Genomic DNA, 20163 nt, shown 5'->3' with positions numbered 1-20163 from the left:
CTCAGCCAGCAGCAGTTAAAAAACATTGTAGGGGGGCTTCCCTGGTGGCGCAGTGGTTGAGAGTCCGCCTGCCGATGCAGGGGACACGGGTTCGTGCCCCGGTCCGGGAGGATCCCACATGCCGCGGAGCGGCTGGGCCCGTGAGCCATGGCCACTGAGCCTGCACGTCCGGAGCCTGTGCTCCGCAACGGGAGAGGCCACAGCAGTGAGAGGCCCGCGTACCGCAAAAAACCAAACCAAAACAAAACAGAAAACATTGTAATGTTATTACTTCTCTTTTTTTTTTTTTTGAGGTAATATATTTAGGTGGTTCAAAAATCAAAAGACACAAAAGAATGTGCGCTGAAAGTTTATCCTTCCATTCCTTATCCCAGCCACACATTTGTCTTCCCTAGAGAGTGTTATGTTTTCTTGTATACCTTTCCAGAGGTATTTTATGTGTAGATTAATCAAATTCCCATGCTCTTGTCTTCTTTTTCTTGCATAGACTGCTGCATATTACACAAGCCCTTTTGAGTCTTACTTTTTCCCGCATTTAATGTACCTTGGGTATCTTTCTGTATTTGGACATAAAGAGTTCCTTCTACTTTCTAAAAGCTCCAGGGTGTTCCACTGTGGATGTACCATCATTTATTTAACTGGTTCCTATGAATGAGCATTTGGATTAGTTCCAGTCTTTTGCTATCAAACAATACTGCAATGAATAACCTTTTGCAAACGTCATTTCATCGTGCAAGCGTATCTTTAGTATAGTTTCCTAGGTCCGGGGTTACTGAACATTTTTAACTTTGATAGATATTGTCCATTTATTCACCATAGGGATTGTGCAATTTACATGCTTACTGGCAGTAGGTGAGAGTTGGCATCCATTTCGACTGTTGTATTTTCAAGTTGGAAATCGCCATACGTATCAGCTTTTCCATTTCCCTGTGTTATGGATAGAGAATCTGAGGCCTAGAGCTATAACCAAGGTCATGCTGATGGTCAGTTGCAGAGGTGGGCCTGAATCCCAGTATCCTAACTGCTCAGCCTGAGCGGTCTGCAGAACCCGAAGATGCTTCGATGTGGACTGTCCCTGGCCAAGCATGTCATCTCAGTGTACATCCTCAGCTCATTAGAGAAGTACACGGAGCTTGACTCTTAGTACCCAAAGCTCTCAGGACCTCTTTTCTAGGATGCTGTGTGATGTTCTCTTCTCTTAAAATAAGTGGTAGTCTACCCACTGGCAAGCCAGCTATGGCCTAAGAAAAACGAAGCCAGTGACCAGGCTGGGCAGAACTCACAATTAGATCCTGCAGGGCTTGATGAAAGGGGCCGCCTTGGCACCTGGGCAACAAGAGCCTCTTCAGGGGAGAAAAGAGATGTCATTCAGGATCCTTTACCTAATGACGTCCCTACTGCAGTCAAAATGCCCTTGCACTTGGGGGCTCCCACATCGCCTCTGACTCATTAGTCCAGGTAAAGAGGGGCACATTATGCCCCTCATTTTGAAGTGGGACTCTTGTCAACATCCCTGCTTCCACTTGAACACGATGTCGGATTATTCAAGCATCAAGGTGCAGAGGAAGGTTTGCGCAACGGATAATAGTCATGGGCTGTAGAGTCGGGCCACCCGGACTTGCATCTCAGTCCTGTCATTAGGACTTAGCATCTGTGTGAACTTGAGCCAGTTATTTTCTTTCTCAGCGTCATTTTCCCCACTTGTAACCCTATTAGATGGGATGGGCTAGATAATGTTGCAATAATAAACAACCCCAAACGTGAGAGAATCTGAAAACAGGATGTGTTTTGTTCACGTTACTTGGCCCCTGTAGGTTGGATAGGGTTTTTACACTATGCTTGTCCTTTTTTTTCTGCGACCCAGGATGGTAGAGAAGCCACCATTGGGAAATTTGGTGGTGACTGTTGCAAAGACAAAAAGAGGATGTGGGGAAGTGTGCACTGGCTCTTAAAGTTTCTATCCAGAAGAACATAAGTGCCTTTTCACTCACATTTTAATAACCAAAGCAAGCCTGGTGTGTTTCTGAGTTTACATGGGCCACCTGGTCTTAGGGCTGTCAGTTACCAAGGCAGCTGCCACTCTCCACACCTCCCTGGTCATCTCAGTCTACATTCGCTGCCCATTCTCTCCACTGCTCCGTGTGGAATGGGATGTCTCCCTGGAGTCCTCTCCCTGGACTTGACCTATGTCAGTGCAAGGCTCTTTGTTAATGCCAATGCTGATGTCATTCTTGTGGAGGTAGATGTGGGTAGTTACAACCCATTTTCCAGGTTATAAAACTGAAACTCTCAGAGACTAAGTACCTCCCCCAAGGTCACACGGCAAATAAATAGGAAAACAGAGAAGTATAATCTGTTGAGCAGTTATCCTCCTGACCTTTATTCTGGTAAGGAGCTCAGGCCATGGGACATTAAGCGACTGACTCAGGGACACTCAGAAAGGCAGCAATGGGGGGATTTTAGGGTCAAACAGATAAAGAGAGAGCCAGAGCCCTAAGGGAAACGGGCTCTGTAAGTGTGGAGACGGTAGAGCACACCAACCACCTTTGGCCATTTGCACAGACTGCGATTTTAGACACAAGGGTGGATGTCTGTGTTTTTTCCTCTTGGGCAAGGAGGTGAATGGCGTCAGGGAGGACTTGTGTGGAACTTCCAGAGGAAAGTCATTTGTGATGCAATGATATATTCATCTAACTAAGGTGTTCCCTCTCTCTAGTGGAATTTTATGAAACCCCAGCTCTTGTGTGGCCCTCTCTTTCAAGAAGCGTGAACCCTTGGGAGAGTGTGCTCGCTCACACCCTGCGCTGGTCTGTTCAGCACGGGCTGCGGGCAAGAGCGATCTTGTTCTTGTATAATTTTTAAAAGTTCTTAAAATGATATCAGAAGACTATAGAGAACTTTGAACCTACAGTCTTGTCGCCCTTGCACATCCAAAGTCCTTTTGATTTTACTCTTTTTAAATTTTTATATGCACCTCTGTGTGTTTGGCAGAGACGCCAACAGAAGAAAGTACCGTTTTAATTTCATGCATTTTTAAGTTAACGTTGCATCACACGTTTCGTGTGCTCCTTTATGGCCTTTGACGTATTTATATTTAACAGTTCTACTCAGTAAATATACCTACATGTATTGGTTTTCTTTGGCTTCAAGACAAATTACCACAAACTCAGCAGCTTAAGAGCACGCATGATTGTCTGAGTCCTGCAGGTCCTGAGCGCAGGCACGGTGTAGCCGGGCTCTCCGTTCAGGAGAGGCTGAAATAACGGTGTCAGCGGGGCTGAATTCTCACTGGAAGGTGCTGGGAAGAATCTGCTTCCCTGCTCACTCTTGTTGTTGTGGCTGAATTGTGTTCCTTGTGATCGTAGGTCTGAAGTCCCCATTTCTTTGCTGGCTCTCAGCCAGGGGCCACTCTCATCTTCTAGAGGCCACCCACAATCTTTGTCCCATGGCCTCTTGCATCTTCAAAGCCAGCAATGGAGAATCTCCCTTGCATCAAAAACCTTCCTCGGGGCTTCCCTGGTAGCACAGTGGTTAAGAATCGGCCTGCCAGTGCAGGGGACATGGGTTCGAGCCCTGGTCCGGCAGGATCCCACATGCCGCGGAGCAACGAAGCCTGTGTGCCGCAACTACTGAGCCCGAGTGCCACAACTACTGAAGCTCGCGTGCCTAGAGCCCATGCTCCACAATAAGAGAAGCCACCGCAATGAGAAGGCTGCTCACCACAACAAAGAGTAGCCCCCGCTTGACACACCTAGAGAATACCTGTGCGCAGCAACAGAGACCAAACACAGCCAAAAATAAATAAATAAATAAATTTATTAAAAACAAAAACAAAAAACCTTCCTGCACTTCAAACCCCTTTCACCAGGAAGAGCCCCATCTCTTTTAAGGGCACCTGACTAGGTCAGGTTTACTCAGGATCATCTCCCTTTCTTAGAATCCACTGTGCCGCATACCATAACCTACCCACGGTCCCAAGGATTATACAGGGCATGAGTACTGGGGAATGTGAATGCAGAGAGAGATCTCAGATATCTACTGCATTTTTATTAAAATTGCATTCACCTCCTAGGGCTATGGCAATGAAGTACCAAAGACTGGATGTGGTAAAACAACAGAAGTGTATTCCCTCACAGTTCTGGAGGCTGGAAGTCTTACGTTAAGGTGTTGTCAGGGCTATGCTCTCTCTCTGAAACCTGTAGGGAAATCCTTCCTTGCCTCTTCCTAGCATCTAGTGGTTTGCCGGCGATCTTAGTTTTTTGGGTTTTTTAAAATTAATTAATTTTTAAATTTTTAAAATTTTTATTGGAGTATAGTTGATTTAAAATGTGTTAGTTTCTGCTGTACAGCAAAGTAAATCAGTTATACACATATCCACTCTTTTTTAGATTCTTTTCCCATATAGGCCATTACAGAGAACTGAGTAGAGTTCCCTGTGCTAAACAGTAGGTTCTTATTAGTTACCTGTTTTATATATAGTAGTGTGTATATGTCAATCGTGATCTGCCAGTTTATCCCTCCTCTCCCCTTACCCCCTGTTTACCAGAAGTTTGTTTTCTACATCTGTAACTCTGTTTCTGTTTTGTAGGTAAGTTCATTTTTTACCCTGTTTTTAGATTCCACACATGATGCCGGAGACCTTTGTAATTCCTTGGCTTGTAGGCGCGTGACTCCAGTCCTCCATCTTCAAATGGGTTCTGCCTGTGTCACTCACTGTGTCTTCACAGGGCGGGGCTGTCTTCTCAGAAGGACGCCAGTCCCGTAGGTTTACGACACACTCTATTCCAGTGTGACCTCCTCTTAACTCATTATATCTGCAACCACCCTATTTCCTAATAAGGCAAAATTCAGAGGTACTGGGGGTTGGGACTTCAAAATATCCTTTCACAGGGACAGAATCCAACCCATGACAGCAGTAGTCCTTCATTGTTTCAAGATTCTGTACGGTAGATAATCTAGTAATGATCATCGTTGACTATAACGTAGTCTCAGTCTTCATTATGTCTTTATTGTAGAGTTCTTGGGATGACAGCTCTGCACAGAAATTCTTTGCAATAGAGGAAGAAGGAACCCAGTTTCTGAAAATGACTACTATGGGCCAGGTGCTGAGGTGGACATGTGTCCATACATTTTATATTTTATCTTTAGTACAAACTTTTGAGATATTAGTAACATTTCATAAATGAAGAAACTCTAGTGCAGAAAGAAACTTGCTCAAATGTATATATCTAGTGTGACTGTCAGTCAAGACCCAGAGAGGAAAATACAAACTCTAGATATTTCAAACAGAAGGAATTTAATGTAGGGAATTGGTTACAAGGATGAGCCAATTCAGAGATTAACAGTGACCAGAAGCTACTACCACCCCTAGGCTGGCTGGTCAAAAGATACAGTATTATTGGGGTTCAGAGCTTTGGGTTACTGTAAAGAAGGTGGAACTATGGTGGAAATTCCAGGAGAAGCTGGAGGTGCCATGGGAGCCCCCTGCCTGAGTCAGAGATAGAGACAGAGAGGAAGAAAGGAAGAAAGAAAAAGAGAGAAAGAAAGGAAAGATAGGAAGGAAGGAAGAAAGGAAGGCAGGCATATATGCCTACCTGGGTTACGTATATATACACATCCCTTCTGCCTACCCTCCAGTCTCCTCTAAGTGCACCGAACTGGTCAAACCAGAAGCCAACTAACAACAGGAGCTTGGTAAACCTGTTTCTACCCCCCCCCCCGCCCCTCCCACCTACCTCTCCCCTGTTATACAGAGCAGAGCAAGGTCAAGGAATCTATCTGATGGTAAATGGCCTAGGGTCATCCTACTTAATAACATTAAGAATAATGTCAGTAACATGTTAATAGCTAAAATTTACTACATGCTTATTATTACTGTGTGCCAGCTGCTGTAGAAATTCTCAACTTATATTTTCTCATTTAATCCTCGTGACAGCTCCATGAAGTAGGTACTATTACAACTCCGGTCCTACAGTTGGGTAAACCAAGGCTCAGAGAGGTTAAATACTTTGCCCAAAGTCACACAGTTGATGAGTGGAGTCTGGACTCATCCAGTTCTATGTGACTTCTCAACCATTGTTCAAACACTAGTGACGGTGACATAACTATTTATATATTTATTCTAATGTATAACTAAAGGCAGGACAGATAGAACATGAGATTGTAAATATCAGACGTGGTTCCCAGAAGACCCTTTGGCCGTGAACTTGTGAGTTGTTGGGGCCTCCAGTGAACTTGGAGCAACACCCGCCTGTCACCAGTTTATTCCCTGGTTGTGTCCCAGCCTTGAATCCTCCAAGCGTGTAAGCAGCTTGGAAGAGTGAGCAGACATGACAGAAGCCAGGGCTGCCATGTGGATTGCATTGAGACAAGATAACGAGGAAGTGCTTTGCAAATCAGAGAGCACCCAGCAGATGACAAGTGACACTATTACAACAGACCAAAGCCTGCATTTTCAGATGGGCTTTGATTTGCACATTATTATTTTGACTCTTCTTTGGAATATGAATTGAATAGGAAAGGCATTTGATTCAGCTCAGGAAGAAACTGAACAGCCAAGTGTATCGAGCTTCTATTCTGTGTCAGCCCCTGCCCTGGACATTGCACATCTCTTTATTTCAAAGAGCCTTGCAGTCTGGTGGGGGAGGGTCACCGAGAAGCAAACATAAATATAATTTGATGTGACCTGTGCTGTAATCATTGTATGTGAAGCTTAGGGAAGTGATAGGAAGGACGATTTATTTTCTCTAGCTGGGGTCAGAGAAGCCTTCCCAAACTAGTTCTCCTGGGGGGAAGGAGGGGAGGGGCTTTCCAGGTGACAGGGTTTGCATTTGCCTGGACTGGTCCTTAGGGAGTGGAGGTGGACACAGCTGGGGGGCCGGATCATGGATCAGTCTGGGTCAGGCCAAGGAAGTGGAACATTTTTTTGAGATACCAGTGACCTCCAGCTAAAGACCACCAGGAACAGACCTGTAGTTGGACAAGTGGGGTTTATGAATCATTGCTGTGAAGGAGAATGCAGACCATGGAGAACCACGGTGCGTCTTAGTAAAAAGGTGTCAGAAAGGACTTATTATAGGATTTGGACTATGGCTGGATGATTTGGGAGGAGGTCCAAGGAAGTGGGGATTTGCCCTAGATTGAGAGCTGTCAGGAAGTGGGGACCATTCTCTGATTTGCTATTTGGATGAACTTAATCTAGATGGAGGAAATACTAGAGCAAGACTACGGCTATATTGGTAGAGATGGAGAGGGAGGTGTATATCGTATGGTCTGTGCAGTGATCTTGTCTTTGTTTTCCTTAGAAAAAATTATTAAGTGATCTTGTTTCTCTCCCTTCATAATGATCACAGAGTGACGTGGTTTGATCTTGGTCCTCTGTGAGATTAAGTCCAACAGGAGAAAAACGTGCCCTAATGGGGGGTGCCAGACACCTTCCAGCAACCTCATATCCTAGCTGATGGTACCAGCATAGCTCCTGGGTCTCAGGGGATGCTCTTCTCTTTCTCAGGGGTAGTCGGGAGCCACTGAGACCTAACGGGCAGGGGAAAGTCAAGAGCTTATCTGCTTTTGCAAAGCTCCCTCGGGCAGATGTGTTGTCTCTAGGGCTGGCTCCTCCTCTAAATGGCCTTGGAAGAGTGCCTTCCCACTTTGAGATCAACTTCTCTCCCTAGTAAATAGAAGGAGTGAGGCTATGTGGTCTCTAAGCTTCCTCTCCCAAGAGCTGAGGTCTCATGATTCTCTCTCTGGGGAATGAATGAAGCCTGGGTTGCAGTGAGAAGCGCAGAGACAGGAGCGTCCGTTGGACCCCGAGAGCTCTGTGTTGCTGGCCCGCTGCTCACAGCTCCGTCTCCCACAGATCGCTGCCAGGCTGGGGTGTAGGGAGGGGTGTGGCGAACGAGGGTCACTTTGCCCCTCAACCTCCAGTCGCCACACTCCTGGTAAAGTTTTTTTCTTCCTCCCTCCCTCTGTTCCCTCTTTCCTTTCTTTCTCTCTCTCTCTCTCCCTTTTTTTTCTTTCTATTTTTTGGCTTAATCAACAAGGGAATGCATTGGTTTATGAAAATAAATAACCAAAGATTAGTTCTCACAGGCTCCTAACGGGGGCTAATCAAAGGCTCAGTGGATCCCACACTCCACCTTCTTGCACTTTCTCCCGCTCTTCCTTTTCTTGTCGGCTTACTTCTGTCGTGTTCTCCCTGTCTGGTCCCACGTGGTTAGATGAAGGCTGCAGTGGTGCTAATCACCTTCTCTTTTTTTTTTTTTTTTTTTTGCGGTACGCGGGCCTCTCACTGTTGTGGCCTCTCCCGTTGCAGAGCACAGGCTCCGGACGCACAGGCTCAGCGGCCATGGCTCACGGGCCCAGCCGCTCCGCGGCACGTGGGATCTTCCCGGACCGGGGCACGAACTCGTGTCCCCTGCATCGGCAGGTGGACTCTCAACCACTGCGCCACCAGGGAAGCCCCTCACCTTCTCTTTTAATGGTTGAACAAACTACTTCTGCCTGCCACTGGGCAGATTTGGGTCCTGTGTCCATCCCTGCACTGGGTAGGGGTGCGTTGGGAGGGATGCTGATTCTGTTGAAAGGGCACGGAAAGATTCATTCAGCTAAGCCCAATCAGAACCCATTCCTGAAGTTGATGGCAGGGTCAGATCACAAGCCGTAGGGGCTGGCTGTGGAAAAGAGGTCTCCAAGAGAAATCTGGGACAGCGCTTAATCAGAAGAATTGTGAATTGGAATGAGAGGCTGAAACAAAACTAGGGTTGCCCTCCTCAGGTGTGCTCAGGGAAGTGGCAGTTGTGGTGAGCAGTGCTTTAGGGTCCAGGAGGTCTGTGATCTAGCCCAGGACTGCCACTGTCTTTCTAAGGGATCCTGGGTAAACGTCCTCTTGCTGTCTCTTGCCTGCCAGTTCCCACTAGGTCGATGGGGCTAGAACGGTGCTCTCCCAGTTCTGTAGGGCTGTGGGTCCTTATCCTACTGTCCAAGGGCCTTGCGTTCACTACAGGACACAGGACTGCTATCCCAAGGGGGCTAGAAGCCCTTTGTTCACTCAGATGCAGCAAACTGGATCTGTGCAGGGTTCAGTATGTCAGGGAAGCTCTCGTCAGGTGCAGAGCAGAGAACCCGTTCAGGATTCTGGAATCAGATGAGTTTTCACACCAGCCTCTTACGGCTCCTCCAGCCAGCTGACCCACACCTGGTGTCGCCTTCCTTGTAGCCCCGGGCTCTCTGCTTGTTCTTCACTATTTGTGTTGAGCCCTGGGGACGTTACTGAGAATGACACACTGAGACGATGGGGCAAACAAACACCTTCTGGGTCCAGCGACATGAAGCCTCTCAGAACAGGTCAAAGACTGGCTGTCAGAGCAAGCCTGTCATCATAAAATCGCCGCTCGTGGAGGGCAGAGAAGAGTCTGTTCAAAGTCAAGCAGGCCTCCAGGAGAGGGTGGGAGTGGCGGGTGTGGGTAGAAGGGGCTGTGGTCGGCGGGTGCGGACTGTGTGGGCAGGTGTGGGAGGTTGGTGACGAGTGTGGGAGTGTGAGGTGGGGAAGCAGGACGTTTGGGGACGAGAGGAGGTAGGGCTGGGGTTATCCTCAGTGATGTAAGGCTGCGCACACTCCCTTTCTATTCTGTCTTTGACATGTAGCAGCTCAGTGGCCTTGGGTGTATCTCTCAGAATCTCAGTGTCCTCATCTGTGACCTGGGGAGAAAAAGAATTCTGGTTCTAGCTGTCCCATGGGGCCTCTGGACACTCAAATATCTCCGAGGCAGGGAGATGCCTTGAGCCCTGTGACAGGCTACCGAGTGGTGAGGGCTATGGGTATGGTGATGGCCGAGCTTGTGATCCTGATGTCTCCGGCCAGGGCCCCTCAAAGTCCTTCTGAGTGGACGCCGCCTTCTCTGGTCCCTGGGCATCCAGTCTCTGCAGGACTCTCCATATCTTGCTCTGCCTTGGTCTCTGTTTTTGAAACTTCAGAGCCCGAATCCACCTGGCCATCCCTGGATGTGGCTGTGAGACATGTCATTCTCTACCCAAACCCTAGATCCACTTATTCCTCCTGGGGAGACTCTTTCTCACCAGCTTTATTTACTGAGCTCAGTGAAGGTGAGTGAGTTCTAAAGACTCAGTGAAGGGTGGTCTCTGAGCCTGAAATCTGGACTGAAAAGGGGTCCTGCAGTTACATGCCCCATGGCGTTTTCTGAGTAACATCATTGAACATTCCACAGTAACTCGCATCATTACTGACTAATCCAACATTGCGTGGGTTACAAACGCCCACCGTTACCGCAGTAACCTTTCCTGCTTCTCTCCGCTTCTGGTTTGGATAATTTAACTTGCCGCTCCAAGATTTTCTCTGGAATGAGCAGGGATGACTCATGTTATTGCCCTAAAACCCCACGGAAATGTATCGCCACTTTCTTCCTTCCCAGTGTGATAAATTTGATTATAACCTGCGGATGGTCACTTGTGGCTATGCAGTGGTTTAAAATGCACTGAAAGATTCATTCAGCTAAACCAAAATTGTCAGGTGGATTGCCAGAGGGAATTCTCGTTGCAGACACAAGTTGTGTTATGCCTGCTGTAGCCTTGTGGCGGCTTTCAAATTGCTATTAGGCAATAAATCCATTAATCAGTATGGACCGCCCCACTCGCTCTGCTAGGCTCCGGGCTCCTTGGAGGTGCAGTGTATGTCCTAGCCCTGTCTCACAGTGTCTGGGAAGATATGCCCTTGATAATTATTTTCAATTTTTTTTAACATTAAATTCTTTAAAAAATAGAATCACCAGCTATTACAGCTGGAAACGACCTCAGAGAGCACCTCCTCCAGCCCCTAGATGCAGGTGCTGAGGACCAGAGAGGGACAGTGATAGCTCCCAGGTCACACAGCGAGAGGCAGTGAGAGCTGGACATGAACCCTGACTCCTGACTCCCAGCCCAGGGCTCCGACTCTCCTTTGTGCTTTTCTTGGCAGCTCCTGTCAAGGAAGGATGCGAGGAATTCCAGTTGGCCTTTATTCTACTGATTTACAGTCTCTTCTGAGTAATAAGTTCAGCTTGTTTAGTAAGTTCAGCTTCAAAGTAGGTCAGGGATTTTATTTCTGTGCATGGGCCATTAGCATTCTTAAGTGAGAACACATCTTTTTTAACTGAGAAAATATCCTCTGTGTCGATGAGGCGCTCGGTGTCTGCCTGTTTTCTAAGCTGTGTCAGATCCTTTTACACCACAAAGCCCCTGTGAGGGGGGCCTCCCAGCCTCTGGGCTTCTCAGTGGGGGCTCAGGCTGGGTGGGAGGGACGGAGTGGGGACCGCGTGCTCTGGAGGGACCCCAGGAGATGCAGCCCATGGAGCGTGAGCCGGAAGGGCAAGGTGACTTCCGCGGGCTTCTCAGGCTGGTGGTCACATTGAAATGAGGTTTGTGTTTTGTTTTGTCAGAGCCAGTTCTCTGAAACACCGCAAACATGAGTGTAGAGAGGGTGCAACGGTATGCCAAGAAATCTCTCAAATCTCTTGTGACTTAAGTGCCTTGCCGAATCCTGTCACCCAGTGGCCAAGCTCACGGAGAAGGAGTCTGGGATGCAGATCTTGTGCTGTTTGTCAGGGAGAAGGCTCAGGACCTGCCAGGTGGGGAGTCGGGGGCGGAGCGGGAGGAGGGTGACATGGCACCTCGTCCCTTTAGGGCTGCTCCTGAGGATGATATTAATTTTATATTTTTAGCCATGACCTGAATTGCTTTGTGGGCTCACTCCTTTGTCAATTGCCTTTGACCTAAGTGGGGCTGGTAACGTAATAATAGGAAAATGGAGTCTATTCAGAATTCGTGTGTAAGGCACTGTGCTTGGCATGGTGAGGACTGTACAAGCAGGACTGGCCGCTTTCCCCACCTTGCAGTGACTCTGTGGTCAGGGAGAAAAGCACAGACACAAACAACCGATACCATGCAGAGTGTAATAGGGCAATAGTGGGTTCCGAGGCCTCTGGCAGACTTTCTCACACCTCAGTCTTTCCTGTGCCCCCATCACAATTCCTTTGCCTTATCTATTCTCTCATTTGTTTGGCACTTTGGCTTTTAAAAAGAAAGATATACTTCCCTTGTTTTTTTTCAAATGAGAATTCATATCACCGTAATTGCTCTATCACTGTAATGAACAGAAGTCTGATAGGTTTCTATTACAAGCAAAAGTACATCTTCAGCTATTAAACTAGTTCACAGATAGATGCCCATTGGTGTGGACCTGGCTTCATCACAGGTACCACACTTTGGGACATGTCAGGGAGGCTTTCTGAAGCAGGTGAAATGTTAGCAGGGCCTTGAAGGGCGGAGCTCTTTTAGCAAGAGCATGATGACCGTGAGTATTTCACACATGATTCAGTGTAAGTATGTAGGTTATCTCAGTGCACAAGGATTTCGTGGGGGGTGTAGAATAAGGGGTGACATAGTGGCCCCTTAGGACTGCTTTTTACTGCTCTTAGGTTGTTGGCAAAGGAAATACCATGAGACTGTATTTCTCCACCATCACTCACCTTCCCTGCCTAGTTTTTCATGCATTTCACTACATGTTGGGTTAATCAGTTCAGGGCCATCTGTGAGCGTTACAACTCCTCTCTGGATCCCGAGCCAGGAGGAGGCAGATAGATGAGGAAGGCCATTCATTCATTCATTCATTCATTCATTTATGTGTTCATCCACTGCTAACCCTAGTGCTGGAATTACAGACATAGACATACATACATTATTACTAACTAAAGAACAGGGTGGTTGAGGGATCACCCAGGGACCATGCATATAATGAGTGTTCAGGAAATTTTTTTAATGAATTAATTTATTTTTGGCTGTGTCAGGTCTTAGTTGTGGCACGCGGAATCTTCGTTGAGGCACACGGGATCTTTCGTTGCGGCATTCAGGCTCTTCGTTGTGGCACACGGGCTTCTCGTTGTGCCATGCAGGTTTTTTTCTCTTCTCCAGTTGTGGCGCGTGGGGTCCAGAGTGCGTGGGCTCTGTAGTTTGCAGCACGCGGGCTCTCTAGTTGAGGTGCGCGAGCTCAGTAGCTGTGGTGTGCCGGCTTAGTTGCCCCGCGGCGTATGGGGTCTTAGTTCCCTCACCAGGGATCAAACTCACGTCCCCTGCATTGGAAGGTGGATTCTTTCCCACTGGACCACCAAGGAAGTCCTTCAGGAAGCATTTTGACGAATGAGTGAATGAATGGTGCAGCCCAGTGGTTCTCAAACTTGGCTGTACATTGGGAAAAAATGAGGAGTTAAAAAAAAAAAACAACACTGTTGCCTAGGCCTCACTCCAGAGATTTTGATTTCATTGGTAAAGGGTTGAAACCTAAACGGCAGGGGCTTCAAAACCTTTCCAGTTGATTCTAATGTGCAGCTACGTTGAGAGCCACTGGTACAACTGCTAAAGATCATTTTTAAAGAGTGGGATAGCTTCATGCATAGGTCCTTTAGTAAAAATAGTGCTTGGGGCTGTGTGGGGAACGGACTTGGAGGGACCCAGGCCGTTGGCCACTTAGGGTGAGCAGAGTTTAGCCTTCTCAGAGGACTCCTGTGAGTATGAGGGCCTGCGGAGCTTTAATAGCGATCTTCCCATTTCTTCGAGGGGCTCCATTTATGCTTCTCTCCTGCAAAGGAACTGGTTACTTTAGTTTTTGAATTGGCCTTGAGACTCCCAGATGTTCCCACATCAGCCTTCTGCACAGAACGTTGATAGTTTGGGGTCAATCGTGAGTACATCCTAGCTGTTGGGAAACCTCATCGGGGTTTCCGACTACGAACATGTAATCAAAGTTACATTTCCTTTCCTTTAGGGGAATCAAAGGTAGGAGAGGAAATTCATGGCGCAATTAAAAGAGGCCACAAAGGCCTTCAAGCTGTGAAGAGCTCGGTAGCAATGATGCCATCAGATATCAATTCTTTAAAAAAAAAGTTAATACCTTGGGAAAATTGCTACATTAAACCTGTTTGTCCTTTGGTATATGTGGCCTTAATCAGGTTGCTTTCCTGATTAAGATCTAGATGAGGTTTCTGGCAAGATTTTTTTAAAACTTTGTGATTACTTGTGTGTGTTTTTCCTCAATGAAGAACGGCAGCAACTTCACTGAGGCCATCAGTGTGCCCCATTGAATAGGCCACGATATATCTCTGAAGGAGGGCAAGCTTTCAAATTCACTTCTCATTTTATTACAACTGTGACTACAAAGGTGTGTTTTAAACATGTCCTCCGTTTTATATCACCCCATTAAGAAATAAAGAGGCAGATTTTAGGGCTAGCTTTTATTAGTGAATGATATTCTGCCTGCTAGAACATTTGAATTCATAGTACCTAGGTCTAGACCCCTCTGTTCTGCCCCATGGTTTTGTCCATTTCCCATTCAGTTCCATCCATGCAAACATCCATCCGTATCTTGCTGACAATTCCTTCTTTATTTGAAGTAATTTGAAACTTCATACTTCCATAGGTATCACTGTCATATAGTATATGGAAGAAATATCTAGAATGGCCAGATGGTAATTCCCTCGTTTGCTTACCACTGCAAAATAAAACACTGGGCGTACCAAGTGTTCAAGTACATTTTAAAGTGCATTAAAATGTCTCCTTTGAGGGCGTCCTTCAATTAAGTAGGCGGCCTTCTTTTATTTTCATCTCAAATAGATATAGCTGTGTCTTCCCCAGTCTTTTGCCTAGTTTGTGAGCTTCAACTTCAAAGGTAATTCTGAAACTGATCTTAAAGAAGCTTCAAGCATTTCTGTGTGTGTGTGTATGTGCGTGTGTGCGTGTGCGTGTGCACACGTTTGATTGTGCCTCTTTATCATACTAATTTCTAGCCAAGACTTTTTCCCTTTTCAGTTACAAAAAGTCTGGTGATAGTACTCCAAATTATTACTTATCTGTGGAATAGGTATGGTGTATCAGTCACCTGTGACTACATAACAAATAACCCCCAAATGTAGTGGTTTAAAACAACAAGTTTTTTTTACCTCACGGGCATGGGTCAGGAATCCTGATACAGCTTGACGGGGTGATTCTGGCTTGGGGTCTCGCACACGATGCAGTCCTCTTAGAGCTCGACTAAGGGAGGATCTGATCCCAAGTGCACTCACGTGGCTGTTGGCAGTCCTCAGAAGATCCTGTGAAAAGATCGCTTACATGGCTGTTGGCCTCAGAGACTCATTAGCTGTTGGCTGAAGATATTATTTCTTTGTGACGTGTGAGTGAACATGTAAGATAACTCACAACATGGCAGAGAGAGAGGGGAAGGGAGAGAGAAGAAGAGAAAGAAGAAGAGAGAGAAAAAGGGAGGAGGGAGGGATAGAGAAGGGGAGAGGGGAGAAGAGAGGGGAGAGGGAGAAAGAGTGGAAGGAGAGAGAGGGGGAGAGAGGGAGGGGGTAGAGGAGGGAAGGAAGGGCAGGAGAGAAGGAGAGAGGGAGTAGGGAGAGAGGAGGAGAGGGAAAGGGCATGCAAGATGGTAGTCTTTTTATTACCTAATCCCCGAAGTACCATCGGCGCGTCACTTCTGCTACACTGTTTGAAGTGAGCCAGGAGGTGTCGCCCACTCTCAGAGGGGCAGGGTTACACGCAGGTGTAGATTCCGGGAGTAAATCACTGGGGTCATTTTAGAGACTGCCCACAACCATTGGGGTGGTCCTTGAACGTAGCCACAGAAGTGGTGATCTTTGGCAAATGTTCAGGATCTTCTTGTGCAAGAAATACTGAGTTTTAGGCCTTTGCAGCTCTACAGTAATAACAGTCACACGTTAAATAAGTATCTCAGGATATCTTACACTGTCCAGATTGACAGCTGCTTAATACTGGTCTCTAATTGAATTTGGGGTGGTGTTCCCAGCTTCTTCCTAGTCAGGTTCAATGAAGGGATTCTGAAGGATGAAGCCGTGTTGGATCCGTGCCTCCCAGGTTGTTCTGAATTTTTCTCTCTTACATCTTTTTGATAGTTCTGAGCATATGCTTCCTGTTTCCCATTTTTAAGCAACTATCCATCATCCTGATTGAAAACATAATTTTAAAAATATTGTACTTCTAAAAAATAAATGAAGAGTGTCACTAAAACTTTCAAAGCAAAACAGACATATTTTTTCAACATTTCTGTGTTGAAACGAGAAACCCGCTACTACGGCAGGATATACAGCCAAGTATAAGTTGTATGTTTGTCAACTGTATGTTTGAACAGAGTCAGGAATCTGAACTGATTTGTGAACACTGATGGATTTGCGTATACTAAAAAGCAAAAAATTAACACAGACGACATCAAAAGGATTATTTATAGCTGAAAAAACTGATAAATAGAATCTCATCAAAATTAAAATTTTTGCTTTGGGAAAGCTAATGTGAAGAAATTGAAAAGACACACTATAGAGTGGGAGAAAATATCTGCAAACCAACTATGTGACAAAGGACTAGTATCTAGAGTATATAAAGAATTCTTAAAACTCAACAGCAAAAAATCCCAATAATCAGTGACAACAGTCCAATTAGAAAATGGGCAAAAGTTATGACCAGACATTTTACTGAAGAAGATATACTAATGGCAGATAAGCACATGAGAAGATATCAGCCATTAGGGTAGTATAAATTAAAACCACAATGAGATAACACTACACACATATCAGAATGGCTAAAAAAAATGATAACACCAAGTACTGGTGAAGATGCAGAAAAACTGGATCGCTCATACATTGATGGTGGGAGTATAAAATGTTATAGCCACTCTGGAAAGCAGTTTGACAGTTTCAAATTCCATATGACCCAGGAACTGTACTCTTGGCATTTATCCAGAGAAAGGAAAACTTCCAGAAATCTGTACAGTTACAATTGTTTATAGCAGCTTTATTTGTAAGAGCTAAAAACTGGAAACGGGGGGCTTCCCTGGTGGCGCAGTGGTTGAGAGTCCGCCTGCCGATGCAGGGGACGCGGGTTCGTGCCCTGGTCCGGGAAGATCCCACATGCCACGGAGCGGCTGCGCCCGTGAGCCATGGCCGCTGAGCCTGTGCGTCCGGAGCCTGTGCTCCACAACGGGAGAGGCCACAGCAGTGAGAGGCCCGCATACTGCAAAAAAAAAAAAAAAAAATGGAAACGGCCCAGATGTCCTTCAACAGGTGACTGGCTAAACAAACTCTAGTATATACACACCATAGAACACCTAGCAATGAAAAGGCATGAACTATGGATGTAGACAACCTGGATGAGGCTTCAGGGAATTATGCCAAGTGAAAAAAGCCAATCCCCAAAGATGAGGTTGTCATTTTTGAAATGTCAGACTTTTAGAATGGATTAGTGGTTCCCAGGGGTTCACGGTGGAGTGGAGGAGTGAGGATCTAGTTTTCATTTAATATTTCCCTGCATTTTGTTTGCTAATATTTGTGTAGGACTTTTGTCTCTGTTTATGAGAGGGATTGGCCTGAAAGTTTCCTTTTTCGTGATATCCTTGTAACCTCTTCGTGTGGCGGTTATCTTGGGCTTGTAAAGTGAGTTTGGAAGTACTTCTTTTTGTATTCTATGAAAGAATGTGTCTCCAGGCGGTAATTCCTTGAAACCTTCCCATGTGTGTAAAGGTTCAAGCTTATTTCGCTCTGTATCTACCAGTAGAATTTTGTCCTATGAAGACGTTCTGTCTAAAAACTGTCACTTTGTGGATCCCTCGGAAGTTGCTCTCTGTTTCTTTGGATTCCCTGTGCCTGTATTTGAGAAGTACATGATTAAGATGTTAGAAATATCTAGAACAGTGCCCGAAATTTGCCTTCCGCTCCTTGTCTCCTCTCTTCCCTGCCCTTATATGCTTTACCTGACACAGAAGTACCCAGTTGCAGGGACCCTCAGTGGACACCAACATGAAGCCCTTAATCCTGTTCTCAGAGCCCAGCACCCTCCTGGCTGAGTCAGAATTGTGACCTTTGGGGATGGGGACAGTGGCCCATGGTTGGTGGGGCCTTGCATTATTGTGTTGTTTCAAAGTTCTTTCCCCAAGAGAAAGTTCTGCTCCGTCTCTCTTTAGGCTGGATGTGGCAGAATGCAGAGGCAGCCCTAGGGGAGCCGGGGGCATTTGGAAGAGGCTAATTTTTCAGTTCCTTTACATAAAGGGGCCAATCATCTCTTAAACTCTCGCCACAAACTGAGCAAGCTGTTATGGATAAGCCTCTGAATCCATCTGGACACCCTTTCCTGACACTTCAGAGCAGTCAATACTTCTAGTCACTTCCAGCCATTTCAGCAGCTTAGAGACTAATTATGCCTCTGCCCCCTGCACATAGGGATATGCCAAGGAGAGAAATTTGCAAAATAACAATATCGCTAAAGCCCCAGCCCTTTCGTTTACTCACTGTGGCTGGCAGTGTAATAACTGATGAAGCTGCCTCGACTCAGGTTGTCCTGAATCTCACATTTCTTTCCTCCCTCCCATCACCCCCTCTTCGTCTATTCCGGCTTTGCTCAGACATGTTCTGTTAAGACAGCTGCCATGTTTCCACCCCTGGTGCTTGTTGAATGTGAGTTGCCCGTCCTGGTGGGAGATGAATGGCTTCCTCATGCGTGAAGCTGCAGATGATTTCATCGTTTGTGCTGCCTGAGCCCAAGATGCCCCAAGCGCTCAGATGCTCCGAGTGGAGGTCATAGGAGGTTTGAGAAGCTGCGTCCAATGGCCCATTAATGGAGAGGGCTATGGGGTGGGGAGAGGACCAGCATAGGAGGCCAAGTGGGATGGGAGTAACTCACATTTATTTAGGGCCGGTCTTGTTTCAGGCATTTATTTACATTTGATCTTCACGAGGACCCAGTGAGATATGATCCATTACCCTGGTTTTACACATGAAGAAACTGAGGCTCAGAGGAATTCTATGTAACCTGCCCACAGTCATACAATTATAGAGGTTGTAAGCCAGCCTCTATCTGTTGGACCCAATGATCTTGCAATTTCAATACACCATACTATCCTTTGTAAGTAAAAAGGAATATGAAAATGCAAAGGGATGGAATGAAGAGTATTGGGCTTATCATGAAGAAGTCGGTGTAGTGCACTGGGATGCTGGGCAGGGAAAGTGGAATGGACCCCCACTTATATGGACTGGGGGAGCTTTGTGGAGGCTGAGGGGAGACTGTGGCTCCACAGGCGTGCACATGCCCAGTAGTGACCCAGCCTGCTGAATCCTAGCCTTATACTGGTCCTATCGTCCCTTTTGCCTTACATCCATTCAATGACCAAGTCCTTTCCAATCTCCTAGTCCCTCTGACTCTGCCTTCCAACCCCATGGTCCTTATCTCGGTCCAGACCTCCATCATCTCTCCCCTCGGTAATGGACACGACTTCCCCCCGACTCTGGTCTCTCTCCTTCAGAGGAGGACTCAGAGGAGGTGTCCCTGGAGACCATGTGGCTGTGTCACACCACTGCTTACAAAGCCTCAGGCTCCTCAGGAGGCCCTTCCTGATCTGGTCCCTGTTGACCTTTCAGATCACCTTGCTGCTGTCTCCCTGGCTTTCTTCTCTGTTGCAGAGGATGTGCCGTTCCTGAGCGGCCCAGTGTCTTCTCACCTCTGGGAAGGCTCCCTTCTCCCCAGGTGCCTGTTAGCCTCTCTCATCCTTTCATGATTTCATTATTGGATTTCCCCAGGAGGCCTTCCCTCACCTCCTCCAACTGATCTCCCCCCCTCCAACTGATCTCCCCCTTGTGTTGGTTTCCTAGGGATGCCATAACTAACGACCACAAACTTGGCCGCTTAAAACAACACGCGTGTATTGTCTTCAAGCTAAGGAGGTCAGAAGGCTAAAATGGGTCAGCAGGGCTGCATTTCTTGTGGCTCTAAGGGAGACTTGTTCCGTTGCCTTTGTAGTTTCTGGAGGCTGCCTGCATTCTTTGCCTTGTGGTCCTTCTCCATGTTCAGCTGTGCAGCCTCTTTCAATCTCTCTCTGACTCTGATTCTTCTGCCTTCCTCTTTCACGTATAAAAATCCTTGCGATTACATCAGGCCCACCTGGCCATTCCAGGATCCTCTCCCCGCTCACCCACCTCCTCAAAGGCACTTCCACCATGTAAAATTCTGGGGATGAGGACGTGGGCATCTTCTGGTGGCCGTCATTCTCTGCACCCCATCCTCTGTGTGTCCACAAGGGCCTGCCATTGTTCAGCCTTTGCCACTTTACTCTGCATCTCA

General features: G+C 46.7%; 1 protein-coding gene across 1 annotated transcript in view; it reads left to right on the top strand.

Annotated features, from left to right (window-relative positions):
- Positions 1–20163, top strand: part of PTPRT (protein tyrosine phosphatase receptor type T) — a gene marked incomplete at both ends in the record, with an annotated part of 1086576 nt that overhangs the window by 463160 nt on the left and 603253 nt on the right.

This window comes from Grampus griseus, assembly GCF_964374135.1.
Source record: "Grampus griseus genome assembly, chromosome: 14".
NCBI lineage: Eukaryota > Metazoa > Chordata > Mammalia > Artiodactyla > Delphinidae > Grampus > Grampus griseus.
Note: the sequence above shows the minus strand (reverse complement) of the source record. Positions and strands in the feature narration are given on the sequence as shown.